Consider the following 22121-nt stretch of genomic DNA (forward strand, 5'->3'; position numbering starts at 1 on the left):
GCCATCAGGGAGATAGAAATCAAAACCACAATGAGATGCCACCTCACACCAGTGAGAATGGGGAAAATTAACAAGGCAGAAAACCACAAATGTTGGAGAGGATGTGGAGAAAGGGGAACCGTCCTGCACTGTTGGTGGGAATGTGAACTGGTGCAGCCACTCTGGAAAACTGTGTGGAGGTTCCTCAAAGAGTTAAAAATAGACCTGCCCTACGACCCAGCAATTGCACTGCTGGGGATTTACCCCAAAGATACAGATGCAGTGAAACGCCGGGACACCTGCACCCCGATGTTTCTAGCAGCAATGTCCACAATAGCCAAACTGTGGAAGGAGCCTCAGTGTCCATCGAAAGATGAATGGATAAAGAAGATGTGGTTTATGTATACAATGGAATATTCCTCAGCCATTAGAAATGACAAATACCCACCATTTGCTTCAACGTCGATGGAACTGGAGGGTATTAGGCTGAGTGAAGTGAGTCAATCGGAGAAGGACAAACAGTGTATGTTCTCATTCATTTGGGGAATATAAAAAATAGTGAAATGGAATAAAGGGGAATGGAGAAATAATAAGTGGGAAATATCAGAAAGGGAGACAGGACATGAAGACTCCTAACTCTGGGAAACGACCTAGGGGTGGTGGAAGGGGAGGTGGGCGGGGGTGGGGTGGGGTGACTGGGTGGTGGGCACTGAGGGGGGCACTTGACAGAATGACCACTGGGTGTTATTCTGTATGTTAACAAATTGAACACCAATAAAATATAAACTTATTGAAAAAAAAAAAAAAAAACAAAGTTGGACAGAAAGCCAAAAGTAAAGGTCAGAGAGAGAACTTTGAAATGTCACTCATTGGAATATGAACCCAAGGATTCAGACATCACTGGGAAGACATTGATCAAACTATTAAGTGATAGTATGGTTAGCATGGTTCTGGCCAAGTAACTGGGTTCCACATTGGTTCCGGTAAACTTCTATGTGTGCACTGTGCTAAAAAGAACTCAGTTGCCCCCTAAATTTAAGAAACTATAAATGGAGTACGTAATAGAGGTCATGGTTTTTAAAAAAATTATATATTTTTTGTATATAATGAATATAATATAATCACCTTATAAACACTGATTAAAAAACAGAAGGAAATGACATTAATCGTCTTCTCTTGATCATTCCTGAGCAGTCTTAGACTTGTCCCTTCTGTTCCTAAAAAGTACCATGTGCCATTAATTTCCTATTGACTCTGTAAGAAATTACCACAAAGCGTTTTAAAAGAACACACATTTTTATCTCACATGTCTGGGCAGTCAGAGGCCCTAACTGCTCTCTCCTGATCCTACAAGCTCCATCTTCTTGGAAACAGCATTCCTCTGTTGCATTGTTCTTACACAGAATTCTTGGAAATTGCATAGCTTGATATTGGACATGACTGGTAAGTTGCTACAAGTTTTCTTATTTGCTATACTTTTCTGCTAACTTCCTGCTAAATCTCCTCTATGTAAGCCATTCAATTACTTACTCATTTGTTCATGTATTCATTGCTTTATGAAAAAAAAATACACGGTATTCACAAAATAAGGGTTAAGCTTGGTGAATAAAACAAGGATACCCAGTCTCTTCATGGGAATTATTTTTAAGGAAGATGCACAAAACTCACAAAAGTTAATAGAGTTTTCCTTGAATGTAAAAAGCTGAATAGGATTACTTCCAATCTGACAGAGATATAGCATCAAATAATCTATAAATAAGATTGTAAACTTTCTTGAACCTGTCTGAGAGCTGTGGTTTCAGGGAACCAAGTGAGCCAATAGCTAAGGAAAGACAGACACCTCCCTGGAGATACAGATTATTAGCACTTGTTTATCTAGGGTAATCACAGGACACCTTTCAGGCCAATAAGAACCCAGCTAAAGTTTTTAATAAGTTGCTAAGTGTTGAGTATGGGTACATGTGAGAAGTACCAGAAGACACATACACACAAAAGGAATTTGCACAAACATACAGGTTCTTTCTTTTTTTTAAGATTTTATTTATTTATTCATGAGAGACACAGAAAGAGAGGCAGAGACACAGGCAGAGGGAGAAAGCAGGCTAGCCCGATATGGGACTCGATCCCAGGACCACAGGGTTATGCCGTGAGCCGAAGCCAGATGCTCAACTGCTGAACCACCCAGGAGTCCCAAATATACAGGTTTTTCCCCAAGGATCTCTGTATTAGCTCCTCACAAAGTGAGGGCAAAGGACTCAAGTAAAACTCCTTTCTGGTTCATGCCTGGAAAAGAAATAGACATTTAACCTCTATCTCCCCTATGAAACAAAAGCTTTAAAATAGGAAGATGACCCATTCCAGCTGGAGAAAAAGAATAGAAAATAATCCCCTCTACTCTTGGGGAAGGGGCAGGAATACATCTTGGGCCAAAATAATCAGCATTCTCTTATAACAGATGGACATGGGCAAGAGCACCGAAAATGTGTTGCAACCCAAAATCAGGGACATGGTGTTTACCTACAATGAAGTCTAAGCCAGAACAACTGAGAACGACTCCCCTCCCTTCCACCAGTTTAATAATCTGTGTTGTAAGTAATAGCAGTCCACTGCTGGAGGGAATTCAAAAGCATGGAGAAAGACCTTCTGTGAAGTATAGTTGAAAGGAAAGCTGTAAGCTATAGATGAAACAGATGTTGAGTAAAAAAACAAAACCTTCTGCCAAACTCATCCCATCCCAAACACAAGAAACAAGCACTAGATGAATGTGAAGCCTTTGGTGCACCGTGCATAAATGTAAGGTAGGCAAAATGCTAAGATGTCTCTCAACATCCTGAAGTCAGAGGGTTTTCATGTTGGCTTTGAAGGAGCAAGCCACTCGAGTTTGCAGAGAATGACAGGTGCTTCCAGTTGCTGAGAATGACTGTTAACAAGTTAACAAGAAAATAAGAAACTTAGTTCTGCAATCGTAAGAAATTCTATTTTTGCCAACACCTGAATGAGCATGAAAGGGGAACCAAAACCTCAGACGAAATTGCAGTCCTGGCCAGAACTTGATTTCAGCCTTGTGACCCTAAGGCAGACCCTGTATCTGGACTCCTGACTACAGAAACTGTGATATCACAAATAGGTGTGTTGTGTTTTGTACTCCATTTTTAACACCTTCAATTAAATAGGATCTACATAGCTCCTTAAGGGAATAAAAACCCTTGGCTCCAACAAATAGTTTTTTTTTTAATTATTTTTTATTTATTTTTTAAGTTAAAATTCATGTAATATAAAATTAACCATTTGAGATACACAATTTAGTGGCATTTGGTTTATTTACGACATGATGCATCTAATACCTCTCTTTAGTCCCCAAGATGGGTGTTGTTTTAAGTCACTGTGGTAGCCTGTTGAAGAGTAATAGAAAACACATATTTTGAGGCCTGATACACACTGCTGGAGGAATAATGGAACAAGTGAAGAAATGAAGGGCGCTGGGGGTGGCATGAATTAACATAAATGTAAAACTTTTAAAAAATTTAAATTGCTGTAGAACTACCTAAAACAAAAGGAATAGCAATTTATTGTGAATTGATAGCATTTATGAAAGTAAAATATATGGCAACAATATTGCAAAAGATGGGAGGGAGAAATTGAGAATATTCTGTATAAGGTCCTTACAGTATACGTAAAGTATCAGTTTTCTATGGCTATATAACAGCTTACCAGCTAACATTGCACTCTACCTTAATTTTTAAAAATTGTACATTCTAAAGAAAAAGGTATTTTTTCATAAAATGTATAAATAATAATAATGGAAAAAATAAAATTATAAAAACTCATAAATCCAAAAGAAGGCAGAAAGGGGTATAGGACAAAAGACAAAACACATAGAGAACATCTAGGAAAATGGACATTTTAATACAGTCCTATTAAAAATAACATTAAATATAAATACTCTGAACACCAAATAAAAGACAGAGACCCAACTGGATACTATCTCCAAGCAACCTACTTTAAATCTAATTGAAAGAGTTTCTTAAAAAATCTGATGCAATATAAAAGAAATCTAGAGTGATTATATTGATATTAGAAAAAATAAACTTCACCACAAGCAATATTATCAGAATAAAGAGGGACATTACATTATGATGAAGGGGTCAATTCATCAAGAAGACATAATAGTCCTAAAAGTTTACACACATAAGAAGATAGCCTCAAAATATACAACGTAAAACAAAACAAAAACACTGAGAAGAGAAATAGGCAAATTCATAATTTATTTGGAGATTTCAGTACTCTTTGTTCAGTGATCAGATGAACAAGTATGTGAAATATCATTATAGTGATTAGAAGAGCTAATCTTGAAAATTCCCAAATACATGGAAATCAAACAACATACTTTAAAATATCCTGTGGGTCAAACCAAAGTCTCAAAATTAAGAACTATTTTTAATGAATGAAAATGAAATATATAAGAATTTATGAGATATGGCTGAAGCAGTGCTTAGAGAACAATCTATGAATTAAAGCCTTTTACTATAAATGAAGAGAAGTATCAAATTAATGATCTAAGCTTCAATTTTAAGAAAGTAGAAAAAGTAATGCAAATTAGATCCAAGGCATAAAGAAAGAAATAATGAAAATAAGAGCAAAAATCAGTAAAATCAAGAACAGAAGACTAATAGGGAAAATTACTTAAGCCATGGATTATTCTTTGGAGAAAAAAATAAATTGATAAACCCCCATCTACGAAGATCAAAAACTTAGATTTTATTCTAGTGCATTTCAATGGGAATCTTTTGAGAAATTACAAGCAGGAGAGTGCGTAGGTCAGATTTGCATTTTAAAAAAATATTTTTTTTTCTGATTTCTCTGAGGAAAATAAGTTGGAAGGATATAAAAAAGAGTTGAAGGTGAGTAAAGGGAGCATTACCACTGTCCAGAAATATAGTGATGCATTCTACCACTGTAGTGGCAGCAGAGCTCTGGAGATGTGGACATGCTTGAAATAGTGTGTAGTCGAAATTAAAGGTCTTGCTCGAATATTAGATGTAGAGAGAGAGAGAAAGAAGCTTGAGCAACTGAATTACTGAATTGGAGAAGACTGAGAAATGCAAAAAAAACATCTTTTGAGGATCCTGTCTTTGTGCCCTTTACTTTAGATGTTCCCAGCCAGTAAACCACTAAACTTATACGAATTGGTTGGGGGTCTATGGTTAAAAGTCAATCTAACCTTCTCAATGTCTTGCTGTTCAACTAGTATCTCAAGAAATACTGTTTTAGGTAGTATGTTCTTATGAAGGTCCTCAATGGTTAGAAAGACTCAAAGTGCAAGATTCGGAGGCTCTCTATGGCACATATTTCTGAGCCGCTCACCTTGATTCATGCTAAGGTAATAGCAACTTTAGTATGGATTTTTTTTTTATTATTGCAAATGTCAACACAGTGAAAAAGCAAATAACAGTACTATTATAAAAGATAATTTGATATGATAGATCCCCTAAAAATAACTTGGGCAAGAGGGTCCATTGGACTACAGATAGCTCCCTTACTCAAAAAAATATACTAGAAAAAATAAAGTTTAGGGATACACTTATCATAACCACTAGGGTAAAAGGATATTTGTAGTTGTGACTTAAGGCTATATTTAATATTTTTTTTTGTCACTCTTACCTAAAATCTTTTACGATTAGTCATTACTAATCCTTGGCTCTGTGAAAATTACTCCACAAATAAAAGGAATAGCATGCTTTTCAAGCCTAAAGGTGAAACAGAGGAGATATTTTTATCTTCTGACCCAGTCCTCTCAATCTCATTCCATTTGGAATGAAGATTTAGCCTCTACAGAAGGCATCCTTGATACAAAGAGAAGTCTTGAATTATAATGTCCTTGAAATACAACTATCCAGGGAGTTCAGTGAAGAAGTCACTTACAAATAAACATAGAAAAGTGGCTACTTATATTCGAAATATAACCAGTTAGAAAATATAACAGAATAACCCCTGACAATCCAATAAAAATGTAAAATTCCTAGTGATAAACATAATAAGAATATGCAAAACCCCCCTGAAGAAAACTACATGAATTCACCGAAAGACGTAAAAGGATACTTGACAATAGTTAGAGACATTCCATTCTACTAGATAGAAAGAATAAACAATTGTAAACAATGTAAATCTTGCTCTAATTGACTCCTATGTTTCACTCAAGCCTAATAAAAACCAGAATAAATTTTTGCCTTTCAATTTGACAATGAGACTTTTAAAGTTCTTCCATTAGAATATGTGAGACTCGCCAAAATAATTTGACAAAATAGTTGTTAAAAATACACATGTCAAAGCTACATCCACTGAAACAATGGAACACTGGGGCAAGGTGCACACAGTATCCAAAGCCACAGAACTCAGAGTCGAGAAATCGACCCAAGTTATATGGTAAATGTGATCATGAAAATTACAGCGATCACACGCTTGGTATTTATTATGTCTTGTAATATTCTAAGTGTTTAATATATAATAACTCGTTTCGTCCATTCTGAAACTATGTGAGAGAGGCATTATGTCCTCACTTTAGAGATGAATTTTCTGAGGTTAGCAAATCGAGGATGATTGGATAACTGATTTGGGAAAGTAAAGGGTAAATCATGTTAGTGATGTCGTGTATAGATGTATATATCTGTCCCAAAATACATTTCAAGTGGGTTATATTCAATATGAAACATAAGACCAAACTGCAAAAACGTGGCTGATTATTTACATAAACCAGTGGCAAAAAAAAATCACTTTGTAAAGCATCGTATGAAAGACATAAAGCAAAAGGTTGTTAAGTTTAGATATGTTATATTTTTATTTCTCCTTTCAGGCAAAGATTTAAGAAAGATAGTAACCAAAATAGTGGAGTCATAGAGAAATAACCCCATTTCCTGCTGGAGGGATTATGGATCAACAGCCTTAAACATATGTATACTCTTTAAGCCAAAAATGATATTTCAAGAAAATTTTCATCAGGAATCATAAAAATGAGCAAGGAAGTATATATATGAGATGTTTATAAGTATTTTTATAAGCACAATGAATTGGATATAAGGTAAGTATCACACAACGGTCGCCTTTTAGGATAGAAGTTGCAGTATATCTGTGGTAAAGTAATAGGAAGGCTTTATGATGATGCTGTAGATCTGCTCTTACGAGCATGGAAATATGTTTGGTTGTATATTAAATGAAAAATGCTCATAAACTGTACAAGTAGTTTGATTCCACGTTTATTATACACACACACACACTCATACACACCTTCTGCCACAATGATTCTTAACCTTGGTGACATGTTAGAATCACCTGGAGAGATTATAAAAATCCTATTATCAATACTATAATCCAGACAATTCAATCAGCCTCTCTGGAGGTGAGATAAAAGTATCAATATTTGAATGCTTCTAAGCTGATTTCAATATGCCACCAAGTTTGAAAACTATGGATACAGAATGATAGGCTAAGTTGTTAACTATGAATGTCTTTGTGGAATAGGATCAGGGTATATTTTTTTTCTAGTTTTCCTTATATGTATTTTCAATTGAGATAGCGATCATTTAAGCGATAATGGTAGGGGGTGTATTCACATTTGCAGTGAGGAGTTTGACTCCATTTTTTATGTCTGACGGTTGACAGCTTTAAGCCTTACCACCCCCCACCCCACCTCCCACACCCTTTCTCCCACATTTGATCATTGGTAAGGAGGCCTGGGTTTGCCCTTCTTTGGCACAAGCTGTGGATTCAAACCAGGCCAACCTCGTCTTGTATATGAACCCCCCATTCTGGTCCTGTCCCATAACCACAATAAAAATCCAGGCCAGTCTCTTTTTTTTTTTTTTTTTTTTTGCTTTCTCAAGCCGTTGTAAACCTGCTTGAGAGACTACCCTACACTCCCTAGAGTCTTCAATTACGTAAAACAATTTTTCATGCCTTGTGTGTATGTGTGTGGCATCATCAGTCTCAAAATAAACCAAATTTTGGATGGAGCAACCTTTGACGTCTCAGGGGACTGTCACATGAAGAACAATTCTTTCTGTTTTGTTGTTGTTGACTTAAAGATTGCCTTTGCAACTCCTGGTAAGACCACATGACTTCATGAACCAGCAACTACTCTCTTTATTGCAGAGGACCAGGACTTTTATTGTCCTTAGCTGCTAAATGCTCCTGCTTTGTTGTCTGGGAGCAGACTAGGGGTTTATATCTCTATTATCCTACCAGACACAACTGCCAGGGATGTTGCTGACCATGCCTTATCTTCAAACTGAACTTTTGAGAATTTGAGGGCAGAGACATGGAATCTGCCCTTTCTGGAAGAGCTACTGTCTTTGTTCTTCTGATGTAATACAACAGCACTATCCTTTGATTCAAATTCTTGACTTTTGATTCTATGATTAGAAAGAAGTGGACTGAAATCTCATCTCTATTTTAGAGTCTCAGAGTTGATTATTTTTTGGTACATCCTTGTCTAGAACATTTACTTCGACTGTAGCTTTGACCTTGTTGTGTTAAGTAATTTTTAGCTATCTCTCATTCATACTTGTTTTGCCATGCTCCTGGCAATGTTAGAGCATGTTTAAAATATTTATTAGCCACTAGTAAGCTTTCTTCACAATCATCTCTACCCATGCATATTTTTTTTTCCAGTTAGGATGACGAAACAAGTAAAATTCTACATTCTATTAGTTTATAATTCTAAGAGTTCTAAATAATCATTATTTTAATAGTTTTGTAATAAGCTCTTTTGTAATGAGCTCTTTGTAATAAATTCAATCATAATCTATCTCAGTGGTTGGCAAACTATGGCCCCCAACCCAATCCTGCTTTTGTGCATACAATTTTGGAACTCATTCGGAATTTTACTGGAACTCACTTGTTTATGTAGTGTTTGTGTTTTGTGTTATAGCAGTAGAGTTGAATAGTTGTGACAGAGCCCATATGGCTTGCAAAACATAAAATACTATCTGTCCCTTTATGGAAAAAGCTTGCCAACCTTGATTGAGGTTATTGTGGAACAGCTAAAGTTTTAAGACTGCACAGTAAAAAAAAACACTAAAACAAACAAATAATAGAACATTTAGGAATATTTGATAAGTGAAAAACAGTGACAGGATAAGAACTGCAGTGGGATGAAGGGGGATTAAGTGGGATTAAGACTTTTCGACATCTAGCATGCAGTATGGACTGCTGTGCATATTATAGGTCTTCACTCACTAAATCCTTACAACCCCTATGTCTTCCTTTTATCTTTTCACAGGCAAACTTCCTCTGATAAGTTTCAGAGGGGAAGGGAATTATTTTTCACATTTTCTTTTTAATCCAGATGAACTCCAATGTTTCCCAAAGTAGCCTGGTTTCTGATAGTCTTGGCTTTGATAAAGAAAAAACATTTTTGGATTAAAATTGGACTTAGAAATATAAAATGACAACCTGTCAAATATTTTTGTTTAACTTGGGGAGGGAACTAGTGAGATGTTATTACTGAATCAAAAGGAAATAATTTGCACCCTAACAAATAGATTCAAAAATGGTCTAGCCAGTCAATAATCAGCTGCTTTCTACTGGATGCAACAAATTTCTATTTCTATAGACAAGAATCATTTGCATTATTATCAGTTTTTTTTAATAGAGTCATAAAGTAGCTCAAATAGAATCAAAAGCAGGGATAACCCACCTGGAATAAATGAGTTTGGATCTCACTAGTCTTTTCTGACCCATCTCAAAGTCACAAATAAGTCACTTCTCCCCTTTCCTATTTTATTACCAATATGGAACTCTGCCTTTTTTCACTTGTTCTTGTAACACTGTGTTTTTCAGAAGGAATATACCACCCTCTGGGGGCTAATGCCCAAACGTAGCTACATAACTGAAGCACAAAAAAAGGAAAAGTTTAACCTTTAATATTAGACACTACTGCCCAAAGACCCTAGTCACTCTTCTGTCTATAGAGAAGATACTTCTAAAAGTTCTACTATTGAATATTCTCATTCAGCTTTCTACTTTGATGGCTTGTAGAAAGTCAGTATTCTTTATTGTATAAAGAAATTCAGCATTCTCTTTATCTCATCCTTGGATCTGACTATGCCCAATGATGTGAAAATGTTGAGGTTTGGAAAGAACTGTCAAGAAAGAATTCTTGAGGCACCTTTGGTGCAAAAAGGTGGTTTTATTAAAGCACTGTGATGGGACCTACAGGCAGAAAGAGCTGCACTGGGATTTTGAGGAGTGGCTGATTACCTCCTTTCAAGTAGGGAGGGGCTTAGGGATAGGGTAAGTCTCTAAGGAATTTGGAAGCAAGGTTTCCAGAACTTCGAGGGGCTAGCTGTTATTAGGGAAAGGTCATTTATTACTGTCTAGTAGTCATGAGACCTTTCAAATATATATCAGTGGGCCATATGCTGGGAAGATGATTGCTAACATTTATCTTGGAGAAGGGTGCGGGTAGAGATGAAGGGAGTTTTCAAAGGAATTTTAATATATTAAAGGAGACTTACAGGATCCTGGAGGTCAGGATAATGCTAAGCTAAGATCGCCTTTTGCTCTTAGCAGAGTATCAACATCAAGGCAGTTGAATTCCTAGAGGAGGTTCACTCTGCCTATCTCAAGGACATGTCATTGAGTTGGAAGGAAATTTAATTTTTTTCTTTTTCCTTTGTTCTCCACATCACTCAAGAAGATGCAAATTGTCAACTGAAAATTTCCACTGAGATCAATCAGGAGTTTTCCCTAAATTAAAGAAGCAAAGAACCAGCCTTTCTAAAGGTAAAATTATATCAGCTTTCTAGAGGACAATGGTGTCTGTAATTGGTTTTTTCTTTTAACTCAATAGCAGTTTCTTTTTCTGAGATGAAAAGATTGCAGGGGGAAAAAAAAGCAGGATAAAGAATATGGTCAGTTCTAAGCTCAGAAGTAGGTTTGGTTATTTGTATTGAGTTGCTAGGGAAGGCCTCCCTGGCAAGAGATTCAGATGACGTAAAGGAGGATCCGGGGAAAGAGCAGTCCAGACCGAGGACTAGCCAGTATAGAATTCCTAATTGTTAGGGTATTTGAGGAAGAACAAAGAATCCAGTATGGCTGAGCAGACTATGTAAAGAGGTGTTAGAAGATGTCCTACGATGTGATAGAAGCCAGCTCATGCAGGGCATTATTGGTAAAGACCTCATTTAAGCTATCTTTTTTTCCCCCTGAAGAGACAGTTTTGCCTATTTTCTCAGCATGATTGTCCATTGTTTTCATTTACTTTCAAAGTGTTGCAGTTTAAAAAAAAAAAGTGTTTCAGTTTAGATAATAAATTATATGATCACCTTACTTATACATTGTTGTAAAAACATTAGCCATTTTTTTTACATTAGCCATTTTTTAGTAAAATAAAAGCCAGTGTAAAATAAATAAATAAATAAATAAATAAATAAATAAATAAATAAATAAAATATAAAATAAAATAAGATAAAATAAAATAAAATAAAAAATAAATAAAGGCCAGTATAAAGTTTTGAGAAGAATGACATGAAAGAGGATAAAATTAACTAAAAGAATACTGGTATTATCTTCATGGATACTGAAATCACCAACAATTATGCCCGGAGTGAATTACATTGAGCTGTAGAAGAGGAAAAATCCCTTTCCTTATCTGTCTGAGGTTCTTAGCTACGTCCCTGAAGTAAAAGATAGCAAGAGAAAAATAGAGTTAAGTTTGACACAGAAGCCCTCATAAGGAAATTAAGACTCAAAGAAGTATTTAGGTGAGTTTTGCACTGGGCACGGGGCACTTGAACTCATGATCCTGAGATCAAGACCTGAGCAGAGATCAAGAATCTGATGCCTAAGTAACTGAGCCACCCAGGTGTCCCAAACCCAAAGAAATATTTAAACCGGAGCACCTTTCTGCTAACTTTGATGATGAGTGCAAAATCTGATAGGATTGAAGGTATAAACTAATTGTAGTAAACTTTGGGAAATTAGCAAGGCCTATTATTTCAGATTTTTCTTTGCATTCCTCCTTCTTCAGAGATAAGGATGCTCTTTTCCTCCCATTATAGGTGGAGCACCTCTCGTGTGAGGGTCTTATGACCTGCTTGAAAAATCTACCATTCCTCAAATTCCTTCTGCTTAAAATAGTAAATATCCAAAGGTGTCATATTTTTGGGGCACTATGCCCTGAATCTCATCAGAGCCAATTGCTAACATCGTCTAGGAATGAGGAGGAGTATTCTAAAACTTCTAGAGATAGCAAAAAAGAAAGGTTGCAGGTGATATGGCCTGTAAGTACAAGTGAACTTCAAACCTCAAGGGTGTTATAGAGAAGGAAGGACAAAATTCTGAAAGTAGCAATGAGAAGCAAGAAGAATGCCTGTCCCACCTCCAGATCTACTGATCTGGGGGAGATAACTGATTTCAGGGGAGAGCCAGATTTCAGTTAGAACAAGGTAGAGATTTCCACTTTTCGAAGGTTCTTGTTATACAGTACGTTAAATGTAGACAGTATGCGTAGCGTCTCAGAGCACAGATACTGGAGCTAGACAGACTTGATTTTGAAATTTATTATCAAGTGTGTGAAGTAGGGGAGATGCTTAAAATTTCTGAGTCTCATTTTCTCATTTGCAAACCGAGGATACTATAGTTACCTAATTTTTGTAAGAATGAGTTGGAATAGCCAAGAATCAAGTATTTAGCATAAGGTCTGGCATGTTATAATTGTCAAATAAATAGTAACTCAAATAGATGCTTAACAAGCTTGTATTAATAGATGGGGGTCTGTAGCCAGGTGTTAAGGCAAGTCATTAGCTGCATTACATGATCATTGTCGTAAACAACAACAAAAACAAAACAAAACAAACAAACAAACAAACAAAAAACATGTACTGAGCACAGTCTATGCACAGAGAAATGGACCAATTCCTTAATTTCCTCCTTTTACACCATGTATGTTCTCATGTCCTTCTTACGCTCCAAATTCTACAATGGCTCTCGATTTCACTGAAAATAAAAGCTAAAATTTTACGGAGTTGGTGTAAATGCTTTACCTACACAAACGCAATTTTAATATTGCTTGCTGCCTTCAAATCAAGACAAAACTGGGAGTTCTATTTCAGGCCAAGATGAAATAACATGGACTGGATTTACTCTTGCTTTAAATAGGAAAAATCAAACCAATTCGCAGTTATTTGCAAGAGACTGGATATCAAGCAGCAAGAAACCATGACCCTTGAGAGAGAAGTAGCAGATGAGGGTGGAGAAGGGAGTGGAGAGGGTAGACACCAATTTAGCGTCCTGAGAGGATTTTTAGCAACAGGGCAGCGAGGGAAAGCCCAGGGGAGCCGGGCAGTGTCTCTGTGCTGAGGGGACACAGAGGAGGACCAAGGCCATGACTGTTCACAAGGCACAGTAGAGAAGAGAGCACGCTGTCCAGAAAGAGAACTCTGAGATCCAGCGTGGGTGCCTCCTGATGTATTCGGCTGAATATTGAGAAGCCCAAGCATGTGCACCCTGTCTGAATGCTACAAGAACCCTCTGAAAGGATTAGAGATATCAATTTCTGGAGCTCACCCCGAGGGCCTAGAATAGTGCTTGTTCCCACCAGCCAGAAGGGAGGACACCCAAGGAAGACAGGAAACAGAAAATATATATATATATCACTAGTTGATGTTAACACAGGTTGTATCAGAGTTTTGAGTCTTAACAGTTACTACCAAAAAGAAGGTTTAGCTGGAATAGTGCCCAAAAGACCTAAAGAGGGGGAAAAAATAATAGCAATATTTCCAAAGGCACTACTGCTATTAGAGGCTGGTGAATTGAGGACACTGGTAAATAGTTGCCACAGGGTGGTGATCTGGGCTGAAGGAAGCTACGGAGTCCAAGCATTAGGATGTGCCTTCAGTGAGCCTCCCTATGTGGAGACCCGTATTTTGTCTTTCCCAAAATCATCTTCTAAAGAGATGAGAGCAGAAGTGTAGCTGCCTTCCTCTGGTGGAACAGGATACAATATAAAATGCCTGAAGACGTGCTTCTCAGACTTTATTAAATAAAATTTATCTGGGAAATCTTGTTAAAATGGAAGTGATTCAATAGTTTGGACAGGGGCCAAAGATTCTGGATTTTTTTTTTTTTTTTTTTTTTTTTTTTTTTTTTAAGATTCTGGATTTCTAAGTTTCCTCATGGAGCCTCTGCTACTGGTGCATAGACCACACTCTCAATAGCAACGGTCTAGAGGCTTTAAAGTACTGTGTACATTCTAATTAGGGCTTCTAAAAATTGGGTGGTGGGGTCTAGGTCTAAGTTTTTGGGGAACCAAGGGGTATATACTACTTCCGCTATGCTGTTAAGTGGTACTTATTCCCAGGGAAGTTGCCTAATGGAAATGCTATATAAAGGATATCAGAGCAATAAACCATTTAGCAAAAAAAAAAGGGGGGGGGGTGTGAGGCAGACGATTTTATAAGCTACTTTTGCAGTATATTTTCAAGATAAAGCATACAGGCTTACATCATTTATATTTGGTTGCCCTTTTGTATGTAAAACAACTTCATCGTGAACCTCAAGAGAACCTCAGTAAGATAACTAAGTGTTTATATACAAAAAATGGAATGCTAGAAATGTGAGAATTGTGAGGCTTAACCCACTGACGATGTAATGTCAATTTATGTGCTTCTACAGAATAAACTAAATCATTTCTAAAAGCCAAAGGAACTACAGACGAATGATGACCTCAAAACTTCCTTCTATTGCTGACCATTTTTTTATTGCTGACCTTCATAATTGCCATTATTTAATGCCTTGACAAGTGTTTTCTTTGTGTGTGTGTGTGTGTGTGTGTGTGTGTGTGTGTGTTTGACAACTGTTTTCTGAAGACACTAAGTGACTTAGAATCAACTTAGGAAAAAAAAAAATTCCTTTGAAACCGTCTCAGATCACACGTGGCCGGGAGGAAAATTGATCTTAGAGATCTACTAATGTCAGTGGACATTCGGGCAAGATTCTTCCTAGGATGTTCTCTATGTCCTTGGGCTATCATTTTAGAAAGCTGAAGGGAGTCCAGGAAGTCATGAACTGTAAAAAGTAGCCTCGTCTTCAAGGCGTTCTTCAACAGAACTGAAACTTTCCCATCGGCCAAAGGCAGGAAGGCCAGAGAGAGGGAGTATCTTACTGTCAGGTCAGTCACTAACCTGGGAACAGGTGCTTTTCATCCTTGAGTCTGGGCACACCCGGGAGCTAGACTGGTAAGATCCTGAAACTTTGTGACTTGAGAACAAACCATAATGTTTGTAAGACTGGCCTGGGTGATGTAACATTCATGCAGTTTGTTTCATAATAGGATTTGTGACCTAGTGACAGACCTGTTACTTCCTCTGATTTCAGCCAAGGTCCTGTTTCAGTAACTGTTGGGGCTGAAGGTGGTGATTTTCTCCCCACTGTCATTATCCCTCCCTTTGCACAACCCCCCCCCCCCCCCCCGCCAGCTGTGCAATTTGCTAGGGGGTTTGGCATGGCCACTGGAGTTCATTATTCAGTACCGTATCTTAGAAATGCTATTTTCCATTTATTTCCCATGAAATGAAATGAAAAGACCAGTGTTTCTAAAAATTTATTCAAGCAACCATTTGCTTCCCTTTTATTTCCTTTGGGAGAGAGTCTCGTTGGCTCTGGCAGGCATTCTGTCTTTTTCATTAGGTGCCTCTCGCTGATAAGTAGAAAGAAAATGTTTTATCATATAGAAACCGAAAGAATCTCTTGCAAAATTCTCCTACTGATAGACAATTCTTTCTTTGCTTCTAAAAAGATAGCCAAAGACCACCCGCTTATCCAACATAACATCTGCCTAATTTTCAGGCCATATTGGAATATGACTTAAAGCCCCGGGAGGTACAAAAAATATACTGTGCATTCAGTGTCCATAACAATTTATGACCGGCAATTGTAAAAATACAATTAAAAAAAAAAGAGTTTTTGTTATGCTATGGGAATAGTAAAACCTTCTCAGCTTGGGTAGAAAGTGGGAAATGAAAAAAGGGGAAAGGAGAAAAAATAAGTGGGAAATATCAGAAAGGGAGACAGAACATGGAAGACTCCTAACTCTGGGTAATGAACTAGGGGTGATGGAAGGGGAGGGGGGTGGGGGGTGGGGGTGACTGGGTGGCCGGCACTGAGCGGGGCACTTGACAGGATGAGCACTGGGTGTTATTCTGTATGTTGGCAAATTGAACACCAATAAACAATAAATTTATTTAAAAAAAAGAAAAGAAAAAAAATAGTTCCAAAAGGATTTTCCTTCCTTCTTCTCTCCCTTCCTCTCACTTCTCTCTCTCACTCTCTCTCCCTCCCTTCCTTCTTTAGAGTTAACACCACCAACCATGACCACCAAGATGTTAGGACGATCCCTAGGCGGAAATGAGGTCTAGACTTAATTATATCACTTTAATGATGCTATATGGTTTCCTAAGACTTGGCTCCTGAAACAGGTCACTGTTACACAATTTTAAGCCTATTTTGTAATTCAGGTGTAATATTCAGAGTGTGCCTATCTGTGGCTTCTTTTTTTAACGTCACGTGCCCTCAACTGAGAAAACAGTTATTGAGAGCCAAAGATTTGAAAAGCATTGGGCAGTGAAAAACTGGCTTGAGTACTCGGTAGGACTGCATTTCCCCACTTAAGCTTTTGAAGTCAGTTTGGCCAATGTCATGTGAGTGAAAACAATGTGCACACTTACATGAAACCTGGATTAGTCAGTGTGTTCTGCTCCCTGAGCCAAAGGGATCAGGAAAGGACACTGAAAAAGGCAGAGCTATCATCCTAAGTCCCTGAGCAAGAAAAATGGGCAGGGCACTCCTGTCAATCCACACTGCTATACAGTATGAATTAAAAAAAAATAAACTTTTATTTTGTAAAACCAAAAAAAAAAAAAAGAAAAACTGGCAATGCTCAAATTGATTAGAAATGACTTCTGTTGATTTATGGAGGAGGCCGTTCCTTGTAAAATGATACACAAGACGATTTTTGGAAAGCACTGTAATTAGCCATCCGTTCGCTGAGCTTCTGCTACGTAACAGGCATTACGCAAAGTCATGGTCATACCAGACATAAAGACACATCCTTGCCCTTAAGGAACTTGTAGTCAAGGTTTAGATTGATAAGGAAGCACACCATTGGGATCTACAATATTTGCTCCAAAAACCACAGGCACATATACAGTGAGTCTCTGAGACTTAATTATATCAAAGACTTATTTATATCAAAGATTTATATCAAAGTACTATCCCCACGTGCATTTACTGCCGTTTCATTTACTGTGAGATTATAACACTTGCTAGGCCTGGACAGAGCCGTATATTCCAGGCGGTAACTATAATCTGAGTGATGACAGAAGGAAGTCGTTAGCCATCTCATCTACCTATCCATCCCCTTTCTCTGTCGTTCTTCAAACAATATGATCTTACATGTGTGGGGAAACTGAAATCTGTGTTTCGGATTATAATCTCACGCTGGCCTGGTTTACAGTGGACAATCTAACATTCTTTCGTCCATACCACACCAAACCACCAAAAAGCTCACTTGCACATTTTGATTTTAAACACAGCCTTAGTGTCGTGGTTTTGCTCTTCTTTCCACTCCCTTCCAAATCAGTCGCCAGTGCTCTCCGGAGGCCTTCCACTGTCATTGTCGCCCATACTTACTCAGATTTTACTATGCTGTTTTTGCTTGCTGTGTTCCGGTTTCTTTTATATTTGTATGTTTTGTTTCCTTTAGCTCTTCAAAGCAGAGTACATGCTGATATTTTAGAACGAAATTGTTTGCACGTAACAAATATTTACTGAATATTTGTCAATTCATTAACGGGCCTTTCCCACTGCACATTGTCTTATTATTTTTAAGACATATTTTTTTTGTCAGCCTCTATTGTAGGCGGAATAATAACCTCCCAAAGATGCTCATGTTTTAATCTCTAGAAACTCTGAATAGATCAGATTCAATGCAAAAACTAAGGTTGCAGGTTTAGCTGACTAGGAAATGGGGGAGATTATCTTGGATCATCGGGGTGGGCTCAATAAAATCACAAGGATTCTTATAATCAGGAGAAGGTAGAAGAAAGAGAACCAGAGCGATGGCAGTATGAGAAGGACTTAGCAGTATTGTCGGCTTCTAGATTCAGGATTAGGCCATGAATAAAAGAATGTTGGCAGGCTCCAGTAGCTGGAAAAAGAAAAGAAAGAAAAGAAAAGAAAAAAAAGAAAAGAAAAGAAAAGAAAAGAAAAGAAAAGAAAAGAAAAGAAAAAAAAGAAAAGAAAAGAAAAGAAAAGAAAAGAAAAAGAGAAAAGAAAAGAAAAGAAAAGAAAAGAAAGAAAAGAAAGAAAAGAAAAGAAAAGAAAGAAAAGAAAGAAAAGAAAAGAAAAGAACACTTGCTTCTTTTCTAGAGACTCTAGAGCAGCCCTTGATTTTAGCCTAGCAAGACCAATTTCATACTTTCACCTCCAGAACTGTAAAATAATACATTTGTGTTGTCTTAAGCCACTAAATTTGTGATAATTTGTCACAGTAGCCACAGGAAATTAATATACAACATACCATTTTATAAAAATATTACAAATGGGCTTTTATGGAAACTCTATTGAGATTTTTCTCTCCAGTCATATGAAGACTATATTCCTATGCAGCTTAAATTTTATACAGGGTTTCCCATGTATATGCAACCTCATTATTATATGATGCGTAGCTAGATGTCAGCTAAACATGAACTGCCTTGGGAGGACCCCTACCAACCTCTCCAGCTGCATCTCATGATTCCCCTCTTATTCAAGGCACACGCCGCCACTGCAGTCAACCACTTCCAGTGTTCTAAGACAGTTAACCCCTCCCCTAAGTGGTGTGTTTTTCCCATTGTCCCTTCTGCCTTCCAGACACTTAGGTTTCAAAACTCACTTTGGACATCACTTTTTGGCAACTTTGCTGTCCTTTCCTTTGTGTTTCCTTTGCCTGCTACACATTCCTTGCTGTAGTCGCCTTTTAACATCTCCATTTTCCTTAGCTTTTACACAACTTGAGGGCAGGAACTGTGGGAGAGCAAGAATTTCCTATCACCTTCAAGGTCTCTCCAGCCGGACTAAGAATCAAATTAACATGTTGACCTAGTAAGAGAAGAAAAATCAAATTTGGTTTTCCATGCATAGAGGACCCACACAGACATGAGCACTCCAACGACATTCCAATGGCATACGCACCACTTTGAAATAAGGAGTAAGGGGTAGGGGTCTGGAACTTCAAAGGGGAGGAGTGCAATCCTCAGGAAGACAAAAAAGAGTAAATATTTGGTAAACAAAACGTCACTGGGCCACTCAAACAGTGGGACATACTGAATGTTGGCCCCAAATAGGTCTTGCTGCGCCCCTCTCTGTCTACCACACCTCGCTGATATCATACTGTAGTGATCTATGGTGATAGCTCACTTCCTGGAGCAGATTCTCCAGATTCTCTTTAGGCAGTTGAAGGGGGGAACTATAGAACGTTTTCTGAATCTGCTAGGTTTCCATTGCTTTCTTAAACTCAAAATAGTTGTCATCGTAAAGAGGCCCAGTTGGGGTGCCCTACACTTGACTCCTACAGAATCATGCTTCAGTTGTCCTTGGAACCCCAGTCTTTGCAGTGCTGTCTATACACAGTAGTCACTCAATAAAAATCCTGTGCAGTGGATGGAAGAACTGTCTCCCTAGCAAACCTCTCATTTATTCCTACAGCATATTTTCAACTTACATTCTGCATTTGATTCCTTTTTATCCGTGCCTCCTTTGCTGACATTTTAAATTTCTCCTTTTCACAGAGCTCCATGTCAACATTCTATTTCCCTCCTTCCTTTCATTGCCAATTCCTGAAATGTGTGATCTACACCTGTGCCACAGCTTCTACTCATTTGCTTTTTAATCCCCTGCATATCTGGCTTCTTAAAACCACCCCACTACTGAAATTATTCTCTTAATATCACCACCTGCCTCCCCAAATTCAATAACCTTTTCTCAATTTGTGTTTTATTAAATCTCTCAAATTCTTTAGATTCTTGATCTTTAAGCCTCTTTATTATTTTTATCCTTCTGCTCTTTTCTACTAGTTTCTTTTCCTCCATAGCTGGCAATTTTCTCGATTCATAACTGTGATTTATAGTCTAATTTGATTCTATGTCTCCTGTTCTCCTTAAATACTCACATGATATGTCCTCTCAAAGCTTCGAGCACCACTTTACATATGGCTTCCCGATTTTTCACTTTTTCTCATTCCCATATACGCAACTGCTAAAGTGCAATACAAATGTGTTACCCTGACATTACTGGAAATTCAACCTTTCCTAAACAAACATTATTTTCCCTGAAACAGTTGCCCTTCAGAATATGCCATTTACCATCAGTATAATCTCTTGAATTCGGGCTCCCTGTATTTGAAAACTTGGAAAAAGAATGAATTCCTCTTTTTACTTTACCCATTAGATTCAATCGCTCATACAATTCTCATATCTATGGTAAATTTTATTAATACTCACCATTCTTTTGCTAACAATTACTAGTCACTCATTAGCTCCTACCTTTAAAAAAAAAATTGTGTGTGATTTGAGTGTAAATTGTGATTCCTTCTCTGGCTGTGTAGCCAAAGGGAGGTTGCATAACTTCCATAGGCATTGGTTTTCTCAATTTGTAGAAATAGGACTATAGTCATACCTGATAGTATAATTCATACAGACTTTTTCAGAGTGAATAAATATAAGATACTTAAGCACAATTTATAACCAGCAGGAATAAAAACACTTACTAAATAGTAGATATTGTATTCATCTATGAAAGGACACATTTTTTTTTTTTCACATTTTCACATCCTGTGAATCAGATTGTGTTTACAATCAATATTAGGTCATAGATTATGTGCCGAAGTTTTCCTCCTGATTCTAGAATAATCAACACACAGCTGTGCATCTTTCAATTGACTGGCGTCTAAGAGTCAGTGAAATGAAGTTACTTATATTATTATTGTTTCAACTTATTCACTGGTCTTTATTCTTTTCGGCTTTCTTTGTAATGTATCGCTGTCTGCCTACTTTTCCTAAATATCACTATCATTTTGCTCCCTGGTTAACATTTTACATGGTCCTTTGTTCCTGAGGGTCTTCTGTTTTGAATGTTCTCTAGCACTTAAATTACTATCAAAATTTAGAGTTATATGCTTTTCTTCCAAATCTTGATGAATCTGGCCAGATTGGTTTTAAAACCACCCTACCATCCTCCCACCCCCATCACTTTTCATGAAGATTCCCATCTGCTTACATTTGATCCTGCGACTCTTCTCTATAAGATTTTCTCTACTCCTTCCTAAATATTTATCCTTACGGACCAGATTCAGTTTCAAAGAATCATTCTGTTAAGATATTTTTAGTTTGAGAAAAGTTTTAAAAATTACCCTAAACTGGTCCTATATAGATGCTCAGAGCATATTTTAACATTTTATACACACACAGCAGGATAAATAATTTCAGAATATTTTTTCTTTTGTGATTTCTTTGATAATGTATGTATTTAATCTTATTTTCTTAACTGATGTCATAGCACTATAAAGCCAGAGGATGGCTCTCTTCATGAATTCGTCTGAATTTGCCTTCCACCTTAAATCAGAAGAGGGCAGTATCATTGCCTCTCTTCTTCCATTAGGATTATTCAGACATTTGGGACATTCTCCCAGAGGCTGTTTTAGTAGGTGCCTCTCATCTTTGTCCTTTTTGCATTCATTTCTGAGAGCAAGATAAGAAAGGGCTCCAGCCAAATGTAAGAGCGGCCATCAACCTCTGGTGCAGAGTTAAATCCAGATAGAACTACAGATTTGGCAATGGGCAGTAAGCTGGCAGTGAAAATGGAGAGGACACCTGTTCCCTTGAGTGATGTTTGTTTCCTAATGAGCAGAGAAGAATGGGCAAGTTTCCTGATTTTCACATTCTCTGAATGTGCATAATAGGATGACACTCAAGCTTTTGGAATATAAAATTTGAGTACTTTATGTTCAAGGCAGCATGTGCAGTAGATTCGAGAGGAGATAATGTGTATCTCAGGGGACACACTTAAAATTAAGCTATTTATATGATTTATTTTAAGAAAAATGTAATTTT

This window comes from Vulpes vulpes, chromosome 4 (assembly GCF_048418805.1).
Source record: "Vulpes vulpes isolate BD-2025 chromosome 4, VulVul3, whole genome shotgun sequence".
Taxonomy (NCBI): domain Eukaryota; kingdom Metazoa; phylum Chordata; class Mammalia; order Carnivora; family Canidae; genus Vulpes; species Vulpes vulpes.